Consider the following 14,652-nt stretch of genomic DNA (forward strand, 5'->3'; position numbering starts at 1 on the left):
GTCTCTTCCTAGCTTCTCTTTAAATATTCATCAATTTTCATTCATAGAAAGTGCTGCCTCTGAGGCTAGGTAACAGGTATAAACATGACCAAATCTCTCTCATATTTTAAAAGTTTGAACCCTTGGACCTATCTCCACTTTTAGCTACTGCACTTTTTTCACAACCAAATTGCTAGAAAACCTAATCTATGCTTGTGAATTAGTTTTATACCTTGTTCATCATGGCATTGTTATTTCTGTTCATACTAATCTTCTGAATTTTCTAAGGTCACCAAAAAATTCCTAGTTACCAACATGTCATGCATACTTTTTAATTTTTTCTCAAATTCTACCTACCCAGTGCTTTTTTCATTTTGTCTCAGTAACACCACTCTGTTGGTTCTCTTAATTCCCTGTCTGTTTCTTGTTAATGTTTTTGCCCTAGAGCCTCATTCTGTGTTCACCTCTTGTGTTTCTGTTCTTGGGTGCTTCCACCCTTGCCTCTCCTTATTGTAACCTCTATATTCCTCCTTGAAAACTTATCTATACCCACAGCTTCCATCACAAGTTAAACACCTATACAACTTTTACTATATTTATGTTTCTTTTATTACGATTATCATCTGATTTTCAGACTTGCATATCCAATAGCCAGTAGGTATATTTAACTTACTGGCATTCTGATGAAGCCTAATAATGGACCTTTCAGAACAATGTGTTTAATACATGATATAAAATACAGGATAAAACGGGAAACCAATTAGATTCAACTATGATTATCAAATATTTTAAAACATATTATGGTTACTAGTATCACTAACGACACTTTTGCCGTGTTGGAAAAAGAACTCATCCACTTTCTCTCTTATGCCACTGTACCTCACTCCCTTATATCCATTTAGTTAGCAAGAACTACAGATTAATGTACCAAATCTCCCTCTCACATCTCATTTGCTTATGTTGCAACTTGCATCCTCATCATTATTGTATTTGCAATAATCTTACCGGACTCTCAGTCTCTAACCCACTTCTACAAAGGCATTTGAGTATTCTGTCATGCAAATTAGATGGTGTCAGTGATCTGTGCAGTTTTTTAGCTTTTTGAACTGTCCTGCCACGGTGCCATAGCGACCTCACAGGAGAATAATGGAATATTTTAAATTTCCAAAGGAAACAACAATACTTGATATCTTTGGGACACCATCACAAACTACTAGCTCAAGGTCATTCAGAATTTCAGTATTAAAGCGTACTACATTCCTTTCAATGGCATCATATCTTTGTGGAGCTGGGGCGTTTGCTGAGATAAAAAGCAAGTATCACATGAAAATCATAGAATAGGAAAGAAGATGGCAATGGTCAATCTGATTACAAGGTTTGAGAAGCTGTACAGTGCCCAACAGGCACAAATACCCAATTAGTAACTGGTTAAGAGTAAAATAAAAAATATTCTTTCAGTTTGTGTGTGTGCGTTTGTTTAAACATTTATTGTTAGGACATAAATGCTTATTAAGTTTTCTGGATCTAACTGCTTAATATTCTTGGGGCCATTCCCTTAGAGGATAAAGTAAACCTGCTGGAATTTGAAAACCATTCATAATCTAGACTTTCTCACCTTTTCTCTTGCCACTTCTCACTTGAATTTTGTCCTTAGCAATACTGAGCTATTTGGCCTCCATAGCATTTAACACTTAATGCGTTGACACGTGTGTTTTTTTCCCCCATAGTTTATATTGTCTTTCCTTTGTTCAACTGGAAAATACTCATTTTTCAAGTCTAATACTTTTTTTTTTTTTTTTTTTTTTTTTTGAGACAGGGTCTTGCTCTGTTGCCCAGGCTGGAGTGCAGTAGTGTGATCTTGACTAACTGCAACTTCCACCTCCTGGGTTCAAGTGATACTCCTGTCTTAGCCTCCCAAGTGGCTGGGACTACAGGTGCGTGCCACCAAACCCAGCTAATTTTTGTATTTTTTTTTTTTTTTGTCATTTTAGAATAAAGCCAATCTAAATGAGTTCAGTTAAATTATGCAATACTAAGTAGTGGCGTTTTTACATTTTAAACAAGGACAGCTAATCAAAACCCCAAACAATCGCTATACTGCCTCAAATTTCTCCTGACAGCTGCCTTTTTTCCATGTTGTCCAGGCTGGTCTCAAACTCCTGACTTCAAGTGATCTGCCCACCTCAGCCTCCCAAAGTGGTAGGATTACAGGTATGAGCCACCACGCCCAGCCAAGTCTAATACTTCTTTAACTGTCAGCTTTTCCTTTTTTCTCTTATTTTTTACTGTAATTTGTATCATTATATTGTATTTTTTTTTACATGTTACACCTTGCTGGACTTCAAGTTTTTCAAGGCCAGTGACTAATCTGTTTTAGTATTTCTACTCCAGCATAGAACTAAGCACCTGGTAGTCACTTCACTGTTTACTTGAGGAATAGCCAACTCTCTCCCATGACCAAAGCATATAACCTTCAGGCCAGGTTTATCTTATCCCAGCAAGAAATGCAATCTTTTATGCATCTTTTCACACCAAATAACAACATATGTTTTAGCAGTTTGATATTTTCACTTTCTGTTTTTGCCCCCAAAGAGGGAAAAAACCTTATTTAAGAGGCCTTCAGTATAATCTACATTTGACTATTAAGTAAAGAATAACTGAGTAAACTGAGGATTTTCTCCAGCACCTTGAAACTACCTGGGCTATGTAATCTTTTAAAGTTTATTAATGTGGGAAAATTAATACTCTGCAGAAACAAATGGCCTCATGGTATATGGCATGTGCCAAAGCCTGATCTTAAATGCTATGCAGACACAGACTTTATCATTTATGAGTTCAGGTACTTAGCTATATGTAGAGCAAATATTTAATTTCAAGTTCAACTGACATATTTCAAGGAGCTAATTCATTTTATGACAAAGCAAGGGAAATTGAAATATGCACCTTGCAGGCTAAAGTTAATACATCTGATTTTAGTTTAACGGGACGTTTCCTATTTTTAGTAAGAGGAGAAAAGTTTTATATGAAATTCCATTTCAAATTCTGGGCCTGCCACTTATTTCAATTAAGTTGGCACTCTCCCTTTGAAATATGCTTCTCATCTTCCTATCCATATTGCCACCAGGGGGCATAACATAACTTGCATAACCAATGCTAAAATAGCTGTGGATTTTAAGGTTTGAAACTTAAAACCTGAAAATTTTTAAATGATAGTAACAACTCAAAAAGAGAAAAGTGTCAGAATTTAGAGATAATCTGTTTAAAGTTGAAATAGTTTCTAAATAATATCCTAAGATTATCTTAAAATTTAGCTAAAAGGATGACTCATCTCAAGACTTCAATTCTGACTTTATTATCTTTTAAAAATTATTTTGTCTAAATCATCCTCTTAGTAATTGGTTCAGGATTTCTAGTTCAGATTGCTTGCAACTCTTAAAATTGAATTTTTCTGAGACAAGAATTTGAGATTTCATACAACGAGCAAGTCTCTTAGGAAATGAACCTAGAATACCACATGGGATTCTCAGTGTAATATTCTTTACTTCTAGTAATCCTATAAAGTAAGTTCCTACCACTACCAACCTCTAATCCATTCTTACTGCCATGACATAGAACTTTCTAAAATACAAACTTCATTCTCTCTCCCTGCTGCTCTACAAATCTTTGGTGCTAATCCATAATACTTTGCTGAGCAATATTTTGAGGGAGACCACAGTGTAGTGTGGCAGTTCTCAAACTGTAGTGTGTGTAAAATTTTCCAGGGAAACTTGTTGAATATGCCACGTTCCAAAGAGATTTGATTTGGTGGGTTTCTGGAGTTCTACATATGAAACAAGCATACTAAATGATTGCAATAACAATAATCTTTGGAGATTATGTTAAGAACTGCTGTGTGACTAAGAGCATAAACTAAAATAAGTCCTCACCCTACTTCTAGTATAACAAACACAGGAATAACAAATACAATTGGGTGTTGATCAATGTGATGGTTGGGGGCACCAATCCTCCTCCCAGTGGAAAATCCACGTATAACTCTTGACTACCCCCAAAATTACTAAAAGCCTTCTGTTGACTTACCAATAACATAAATGACCAATTAACACATATTCTGTATATGTATCATATACTATATTCTTACAATAAACTAGAGAACTGAAAATGTTAAAAATCATAAGGAGGAGAAAATACATTTACTGTTCATTAAATGGAATTGGATCTTCACAAAGGCCTTCCTCCTCGTCTTCATGTTGAGTAGGCTGAAAGAGGGGGAAGAAGAGGGGTTGGTCTTGCTGTTTCAGGGGAGGCAGAGGCAGAAGAGGTGGATGGGGTGAAAGGAGAAGCAGAAGAGTCAGGCAATCTCGGTGTAGCTTTTATTGAAAAAGATCCACTTACAAATGGTCCTGTGAAGTTCAACCCCATGTTGTTCAATAGTCAAATGTATATTTCAAGCATGAAAAGATTGAGTGGATTCTGGAAAACAATTAGCAAAGTGCCTGCCACACATCAAATACTCAAATGGTAGCTGATGCTGTTAGAGACGGATATATCTGTTAGACTGCTCTGGGGCCCATTTGATAGGGTTTATATCTTCTGTACTACTTCTGTCATAATTCTCTAGTTAGTGATGAATGAATAAATATTTACTGAATTAAGAAATACATCTGCATATCCAAAATGGGCACAAGACCCTAAAGCAAGGAGTTTTCAGGAAAAGAAGACAGCCTTGTATTTTTAGTGCAAAGAACAAGGATCATGACAGTTTCATCCCACCAGGGGAAAAAAGAACCAGGTATGCTCATTTTTAAAAGTTGCAAACTTCCTTTGGCTCCACTGGGTGTCACTGCTAACTCCTCTTTCCTGGTTGAGCATAGGTGTAAGGATTGCACGGCATTAGAAGGAGGATATTCAAACCTCAGGATTTATCAGAATCATCTGGAAGACTAAAACAGATTATTGCCCCAGAGATTCTGATACTGTAGGTCTAGGGTAGGGCTCTAAATTTGCATTTCAATCAAGTTCCCAGGTGAAACTAATGCTGTTGGTTCAGGGATCAACATTTACAGAAGCACTGCATTAGAGAAATCTAACCACAACTGGGGTTAGTTTCTTCACAGGTCTTCTACAGCTGTGCTTCTTACACTTTGATGTGCTTACAAGTCACCTGGCAATCCTGTTAAAGAGTCTAATTCAGTAAGTCGGAGTGGAGACCGCGATCCTGCATCTCGAAAAATCTCCAAGGTGACACTGAGGCTGCTGGACCACAAACCACGCATTGAACAGCCGTCCTATCTCTCCTCATTGATTCTGCCTTCACATCACCAAGTTCTTCACCCTTCGAGACTGAGGTGATGATAGATGAAAAGTGTTTGGCACAGCAGCCAGTGCATGGTCAAGCACATTGTATGCGTTAGCAGTTATTATGTGCAGGTTTTTAGTATAATAGTTCAGAATGTGGATTTTTAAGAGACAGACATTTGAATTCCACGTTTGCAACTTACTAGATTTGTAAGCTGGGGCATGAAATGGTATGGCACTGAGCCTTAGGCTCCTTATTTTCAAATTGAGGAGTTTAGTAGTCTTTACTTCACAAGGATTGTAAGGATTAAATCAGATAATACATGTAAACTACTTGGCACTCGTTGGAAATAGCTATTATTGCTAGTAAAACCGAACAAACAAAGTGACAAAAATGGCTGCAACAGGTGTTATGTGAGCTTTTACTGTTTGAAAGAGACTCTACCCAGAAGAAAAAAATCACATGGCATCCATTAGACCACTAATGATCATATTTATTGCTAGCAGTTGCATCACCTGTCGAAGGAGAAGGACTCAAAGTACTGAAAAAATTACAGCCATCATTTAAGACTAGATTTGTTGAAAAAGGAAGAGTTACAGAAACATTTTTTTTTCTTACTTTAGGTGCATACTATAGCTGGCATTTCTCCCCATGTTATAAACATTGTCTTTTCAAAAGTTCTTAGAAAGCAATTGCATTTTACCAGGGAGGGCAAATTTATTCTTATATAATCAGGACAAATTTATATCCGTGCTCTTTCAAGCCACAGATCATAATTTATTTTGTGCCTACAGAATTTAGCACATAATAGAATCAAATTAATATGTGCTGAACAAATGCATGAAGAAACCCTACCACAGTCCAAGAAATAATAGGCTGTCTTTTGTTAGTTTAACTTTCCCTATTGTTCTTAGATGAGTTCCTTTTGTGCTCTTTTTCTTTCTTTTTTTTTTTTGAGACGAAATCTTGCTCTGTCGCCCAGCCTGGAGTGCAGTGGCACAATCATGGCTCACTGCAGCCTCTGCCCCCCAGGTTTCAGTGATTCTCCTACCTCAGCCTCTTGGGTAGCTAGGGTTACAGGCACCTGCCACCATGCCCTTTTAATTTTTGTATTTTTAGTAGAGTCGGGGTTTCGCCATCTTGGCCAGACTGATCTCAAGCTCCTGACCTCAGGTGATCCTCCCACTGCAGCCTCTCAAAGCGCTGGGATTATAGGCATGAGCCACCATGCCCAGCCCTTTTGTCCTCTTACTATCCCAGTTTTAGCACTAAATATCCCACATTTAAGGAAACTTCTCAGCTCAGGGCAAACCAGGAAGGTCGATCTCCCTAGACATGTGCTTTACAAGAATCTCCTATTTGGCCTAACCCTCCTCTTATGCCCATAATTAGGCTTCTTTTACTGTTGCAATATTTAGGACTGGTCTTCTTCCCTCAGTAAATCAATAGATATTTACTAAGAGTACACTACATGCAGGCCCAATCCAAGTGTGTTGGAAGAAGTCAAGGTGAAAAAGAAAATTCTTGCTCTCAGGAAGTATCCATAGACAATGTCAATTCTTACTAGCTCTCTCTTCATCCAGGTGTTATTAGTCTTCCTTTCAGCCAAAATCCCTGTATCTATTGCCATGTAACAAATTACTCCAACTCTTAGCAGCTTAAGACAAAAAGTTTTCATTATCTCACACAATTTCTGAGGGTCAAGGAATCCAGGAGTAGTTTGACTGGCTGGTCCTGGCTTAGGGGCTTTCATGAGGTTGCAGTTAATCTGGCCTCCAGGGCTGCAGGCATCTGAAGTGTTGGTTAGGGATAGAAGATCTGCTTCCAAGATGGCTCATCTGATGACTTTTGGCAAAGGACCTCAGTTCCTGCTGCCTCTTATCAGGAGACTCACTTCCTCACCACACAGGCTTCATACAGCTGTTTGATATGGTAGCTGGCATCCCCCAAAGCAAATAATTGCAGATAGAGATAGTAGACAGAGAGAATGAGAGAGTGCCACCAAGATGGAAGCCACGGTGTCTTTTATAACCTAATCTTCGGAATGACATACCATCACTTCTGTCATGTTCTACCGTTCACTATGGAATAACGTGTATGTGTTGGGGAACTTCACAAAAGCATGAATACCAAGAGGTAGGGCTCTTTGGGAGTCATCCTGTAGAATTGGCTACCACACTCCCCAATCCCTGTACTGGAGACTGAAACTTCTATATGCTTACCACCAGCAGGTAGACAATGTTTTAAGGTAAAATTAGTGAGTTACTTATTTGCTTGGTCTGCTCACACTGCTGAATATATCAACACACGAGTGCATCTCTTACAACATACCTTTTTCTTGATTGGAACGTTATACTTGCCTAATGTGATCACAGCAAGACTTAGTAGACGAGGCACTCATTATCTCCTTCGAAACAGATGGGAAGCTTTGGCTCTAAGAGGTTCTCAGTGGCAACCAGTTGATTCACTTGCCCAAAAACCTAAAATGACTGCCAATGTCTTTATTAGTTCAAGTCTAAAGTACTTAGCTGGCATTCAAGTCCTCTTTAAACTGTACCTATATATTTTTTTCATCAGATGTTTCCTCATTGACTCTAATATATATTAGAATAATATTATGGGTTGCTTGCTTCCATATAGGATCTGACCTTCCTTCAACATTTAATAAAAGCAATCAGACATTTACTAGACACATTTCCAGAATTCAGAGACCCATATTCTAAACTCTACAAGCCAGGTGCAATTCTAGAGATTTAATCTGAGAATGTTGGGAAGCCCAATTTAGCTCCTTATCTCAGACTTCTATGTAAGAAAGACAAATATGAATCTTACCTCGATCTCATTTCTATTGTGGCAGTCGGATTTACCACCAGCTTCCTTGCGCTATATATGTCTTGGTTCACAGCAATTTTTCTTTGAGGACTCAAGACCAGCCTATTTTACACTAGTTCCAATGATTTGACGAGTTCAAACTATGTCAGAAGAGTAAACTTTCCTCCCAAAAGTGGTTGCAGAATAAGCTAGGCCTTCTAAGTCAGCCCTGCTTCCATCAGCCCCAAAAGGCATGTTGCCTGAAAGTCTTCATAACAGGTGATTGGCAGGTAAGGTTGGTAGGTATCATTGCTGCAGTGAAAGAGTGTTAGGAATTAAGGTTCAGACCTTTAATTGCCCACTGTGAAGTTTTCCCTAACTCTTCTAGCTAAAATCATTCCTCATTTTCTATTTTCCCTGAGGTCTCCATCCATTTTTTTTTTTTTTTTTGTCTGGTTAAAAGGAAATTTCTAAGAAATGATAGACATCTGACATGGGGTCTCAGTCCAGAAATTCAGATACAGCAGAAGCGAAGTCTACACATTAGTTATTACTCTACCAAGCCACCGTAATCAGCACTGTTTTCAATGGAATAAAAACTCTATTATTATTATGTATTTATTTTGTCATTAGCTAGTCAAATATTCCTATTCTGGAAGTAAATCTTCAGAATATCAAAGAGGCTCTTTAGTTTTGAGTTTGTTTTTTTTTTAATTGATTGAAACATTTAATAATCAAAATTTTTACATAATGATTGAATTTGAAAACATTTCTGTTTTCCTTTAAGAAAGGTATATTTCAGAATTATACAAGGCTACCACATTGTGAATAATAATAAACATCTATGTGCTGTTACCTAACTTAAAGAAGAAAACGTTAGCAATGCAATAGAAGCCCTTTCTGTAGCCCTCCACGATTACAAGCCCCTTCACCTCTCTTGAGTAACCAGTATCCTAAAATAGAAATTTATTAGTCCCAGGAATTATTTTAAAAGACTCTATGAAGTAACCCTACCCGTATATAGTATTGTTTGCATGTTTTAAACATTGAATGGTTTACTTTATATATTCTGCAACTAGTTGTTTTTGCTCAATGGGAGCAAGTTAAGAGTGAGGACTTCGTTTTGTTCACTGCTATATCCAGAGGACCTAGAAACATGCCTGAGATATTGGAGGAACTCAAATATTTCTTGAATAAATAAGCGTTATATTTGTGACCAGTTTTTCTATTTATATGTGTAGCTCATCCTGTCTCATTTTTACTTCTGAATGGTATTTCAGTGCATGGCTATGCCACATACTCCTGTTGAAAAATGTTTAGGTTGCTCTTTATCTTTCTTTCTTTTTCTTGTTATTATAAACATGTTGTGCACTATGAAAATTTAACTTTTTTGTACACATATATGGTAAAGTTTCTCTGAGATATACACCGAGAAGTAGGATTATGGGGTCTCCAAGGTGTTTTGCCAAATTTGACATTAGCAGCACCAGCAGCGTTTGTGTGTTCCCTTTACTTCCCGTCTTTGTCATCACTGGGATAATCAGACCTCTTAATGTTTGCCAATGTGATGAATGTGAAATAATATTGCTCTGCGTGTTTCCTTTTTGTTTCCCTGTTTACTACTGAGGATAAGCATCTTTTTATATGTTTTCTGGCCATTTACATTTCCATATAGGTGAATCAGCTGTTTATGTTTTTTGGCCATTTTTTTACTGAGCTACTTGTTTTTTTCCTAACTGCTTCCAAGCATATATATATATATATATATGCACTTAAAAAAAAACTTTCATCATTGTACTTATCCCACTGAATATTAACTTTTTAATCCACTAAAACCATTAAATCATTAAAAAGTTTAATCTACCAGATTGTGAGGTTATGGAAAGCAAGCTATCTGTTATTCATGATTGAGGGCCTAGTACCATGCCTTTTACATATTGGGGGCCCAGTTAATGCTTTTTTATTTGTTTGAGACAAGGTCTTGCTCTGTCACTCAGGCTGGAGTGCAATGGCACAATCACAGCTCCCTTTAGCCTGGACCTCTTGGGCTCAAGCAATCCTCCCACAGACGCCTTAGCTGCTGGGACTATAGGCATGTGCAACCATATCCAGCTAATTTTTTTTTACTGTGTAGAGAGAGACAGTGTCTCACTATGTTGCCCAGGCTGGTCTCAAATTCTTGTGCTCAAGTGATTTTCCTGCCTCAGTCTCCCAAAGTGCTGGGACTACAGGCATGAGCCACTGTGCCCTGTTGGTTTTGATTTTTAAAATAGAAGGGCTCTTTTCCCTAGTTAAAGCAAGAAGCAGTTGCTAGGGGATAGCAGGGCTTTGCAAAATACAGCCTATGGTCAAAGCAGCTCACAACCTACTTTGTAAATAAAGTTTTATTGGAACACAGCTATGATTATTTGCTTACATTTTGGTTTTGGCTGCTATCCTGCTACCATAGCAGAGTTGAGTAGCTATGACAGGAACCATATGGACCACAAATCCAAAAATATTTGCTATCTGGCCCTTTACAGAGGAATGTGGCCATTCCTGGACTAGTAAGTAAAGGTGAATGCACAAAAAAGCATGCTGCTATTTTCAACTTTCAAAAGTACACCCGATCTCTTTACTGTCATTTTCTTAACATTGTCTTAACATTTACCAGCCTGCTTATTTTGCATCTCCTTACCTCATCCCATCTTAAAAAAAATGAGTAACAACATATGTAGAATATTTTAAAATAACCTAAATTAATTTAGGCCCTAAATAATGCTGTCAGTCCCCAAATAATGTCATCATTCTATCTTGAATTCGTGAATGCAGAAATGAATCTTATTTCTTAAGAATATCTACTGAAAACTGCCTCCTGGATCATCAATTATTTAAGGACAGAAAGAGTGTCTTTGAGTTTTTTTGTAACCCCAACCCTCACCCAACCTCATTCAGTGTTCTGCTCACTGAGGTCACCTATAAATGTTGACTCGTGACTGCTGATACTCTCATGTATTATTTACCTGGTTGCATTTTGTAAAAAGTAATTGGGACAGGCAGAGAGGGACTAGAATGTGGGTAGACAGGCGTAGAGAAGGCAGAGACAGAGGGAAGCAGTGAGGAAAGATGACCCTAAAAGCATTTGCTAATTTACAAGTTCTGGGCTGCTGAAACTGCTTTCAAGTTTTGCAGCTTTTGACATTTTTGCAATTTTTCCATGTTCCTGCTGCTGTTCCAGTACCACAGATAAGAAACCCTCAAATCTTGCTCTGTTCTGGAATAATGAGATTGGAAAGAAAAGATCTTTTTCATCTCTTTAACATTAAAAAGAAAAAAACTAGTCAAAGCCCAGCAGTTCAACAAATATTACTCATGTCATTGGCAAGAAGAAAAGGAGACTTTTGAATTTAAAAAAATGGAAAAGACGAACACAGGAGGCATTGTTTGCATATCAGAAAAATTAATCTACATAGGAAAGTGTAAGAGCCTGCAATTCAGAAAGCAAAGAATTAGGACAGCCCAGCTGAGAATAATTTTCTAGCCAGTTAATTTAATTGCATAAATCATTCCTTTGTTAGCAATAAAGAGATATAATTAAAATGAGATTGCCTCTAGTTTCTATTCTCTAGAAACTAAAGGAATTGATTTTGGGCAAAGCATTCTTCCAAATACCGGATCGGAAAATTACATTTACCTTTTTAGAAAAGCTAAATTATTTTGCCGTAATATCATGGTGGGTTTAATTAATTATAGATCTGCCATATGATCTTAAAGAAATAATTTATTTAATGTCCTTAGAACAGAAGTTTGCAATCATGTGTGTATCCCTTTGGAGATGGTGTGCAGATTTTTACTAACAGGTCAGAAGTTTAACAGGCAGCTGTCAGGAGAAATTTGAGGCAGTGTAACGATTGTTTGGGGTTTTGGTTAGCTGTCCTTGTTTAAAATAAAAAAAACGCCACTACTTAGTATTGCATAATTTAACTGAACTCATTTAGATTGGCTTTATTCTAAAATTACTACTGGTAATTATTTGCTGTCTCTGAAACTTTGGGATTTAAAGAGCCTATAATTGTCTATTAAATAGAGGGAAATCAGATCAAAGAGGAATGCAAAAAGTCTCCTACTATAAAGCACAGGTCTGCTGATCAGTCAGTTGAATGTCAGAGAGAATTGCAAACTGTGACAGAGAAGCAGCTCATTTTTATGTTAATGAATTTGAATTTTTTAAAATGTGCTAAAGTACACTTGCTTGCTCTAGATTTTTGAAGTTCATTGGCATTACTTGGCAATAGAGATTAGTACAGTGGTGGGAGGGATCCCACCAACCTTCGGAGAGCTTGCGCTCAGAGAAAACCATGCTCTGCACAATGGCTGCAGTTCTCGTACCACATCTGAGCTCAGAGGGGCAGGTGACGCTCTTCCCATTTCATGGATGTGATCGTAACGTGTTCAGATTCATTTTTGTACTAGACAAAATGTTTGGTGTGGCTGCTAGAGGTTTACATTTATTGGCTTTTGAGAACGAAAAGCACACGTCGTCATTTATCCACATTCCCGAGGCTCATGAGAAACTAGCCAGAAGAGAAAACTAGCTCAAAACTCAGAAGAAATTAGATTTTTCTGGCATGATTCCTGCTGCTCGGGAACGTCTCTTACTAAAGGAGCTGGACAAGAAAGATACTTCCTAACTCCAAAATCGCTCCATAGGACAGAACAGACAGGTCTGAACTTCCTCTGCTTAAAAAGTCAGCAGAATATTCCAGTCTATGTTGGGCAATAGCTGCTCTGAACATCTTTTTGGTGGGTCCTGCTATAGAGGGTCTAGTCCTTAGATCCCCGAATTTCTGTAGACTGTTCACCTAATGCCATGACATTCATTCTTATATTCTCTCTTTTGGCTCACTGTGTGAACTCTTCAGTGACTGACTGGTCCTTCATTAACCCTTTTGGTGTGTTCAAAGGTGGTTTTATCTCCTTCCCTTTACTTAATCCTGTGTGATTTGAGTAGGCTATTAGTAGAGCAAAAATAACTGAAAATTTATCTTGAGGTGAATCAACAAATGTCCTGATTTATTTGGAAAGTCTGAACTGGAAAAGTAATGTGAAAGGCAATGTTAGTGTTAATATGTTGGCTTCAGCCTGAATTCTTAAAGACTCTAAATAACAACACATTGTTAGAATTAGAAACAACTCCTTACCGCAGAGTCATTTCAACCTTATCACCTGGTTATGGATAACTTCTGCTAATTAATACCAACCTCAGGCAATTTGGGTCCTGCTTCAATATACAGTTGACACTTGAACAACAGGGGTCTGAACTGCATGTATCTACTTATATGTAGATTTTCATCTGCCTCTGCCACCCCTGAGATGGCAAAATCAGGCCCTTCCCTTTACCCTCCTCCTCAGCCTACTGATCATGAAGATGAGGCTGAAGACCCTTATGATGATCCAATTCTACTTAATAAATAGTAAATATATTTTCTCCTTTTTATGATTTTCTTAAGAATGTTTTCTTTTCTCTAGCTTACTTCACTGTAAGAATACGGTATATATTGCCTATAACACACCAAATATGTGTCAATTGGCTATTTATGTTATTAGTAAGGCTTCTGGTCAACAGTAGGCTTTTGGTAGTTAAGTCTTGAGAGAGTGAAAAGTTAAACATGGATTTCTGACTGTGTGGGGGGTCAGCTGCCTTAACCCTGATGTTGTCTAAAGGTCAGCTGTGCTGTTTTTCTTATTATTTTTCTTTATCCACATCAATCAGATGGAGATCTCAGCCAGCCCCATCAAAAACATCGTTTTGCTTGTACTTTCTATTTAATAAGCTTATTGATGGGTAGTGCAAATAATGCTACTAATTCACTGTGTAAGTTAACGGATATCCCAAGATGTAATGCCCAGTCTCATGTACTTCAAATGCAATACCTCACTTGAAGGTATATCTAGAAGTGTATATTAGTGTTACCAGGGTAACAAGAACACTCAAGATCTCTTGAATACTTGATCTGTTTCTGGATCATCATAATGATCATTCTGATAACATGGAAATTGTGATATCCATTAACCTAGATTACAGGTAGGAGATCTTTGGGCTAGAGAAGCTTAATGTCACATGTTTACCCAGGTACAGGGAACGTGTTATCAGCAGTTCCTGAAAGCAGTGCTGGCTTTCCTACTTAGAGCTTAGATCCTACTCAGCTACCTGATCTGGACCAGGAGGAGTCAGCTGACAGTTAAATTATTTTATATCAATACCATATGAAGCTTTCAATACTGTAGCATTTGAAAATAGGTTCAGAATACCAATGAGCCCACAAATATTTTATGAACTCTAGAGAGTTTTAAGGGCCTTATTCTTGTGAATACTGGTGTTAGTATAATTACTTGAAACTACCTGTCTCTGTCCTAGGGTTAGGAATTTGGCCTATAACCTTCCTTGTATCATCATCTTTTCTCCATAGTGACCATTTTCACCACCCTGTCTTCCGTGTCCCGCAGTATCCTTTACCTAGCCCTTCATATATCACAGTGTGTTACTATTACTTTCCTTTCTGAATGACTCTACCATTGTCTGTGAG

This window comes from Cebus imitator, unplaced genomic scaffold (assembly GCF_001604975.1).
Source record: "Cebus imitator isolate Cc_AM_T3 unplaced genomic scaffold, Cebus_imitator-1.0 Scaffold84, whole genome shotgun sequence".
Taxonomy (NCBI): domain Eukaryota; kingdom Metazoa; phylum Chordata; class Mammalia; order Primates; family Cebidae; genus Cebus; species Cebus imitator.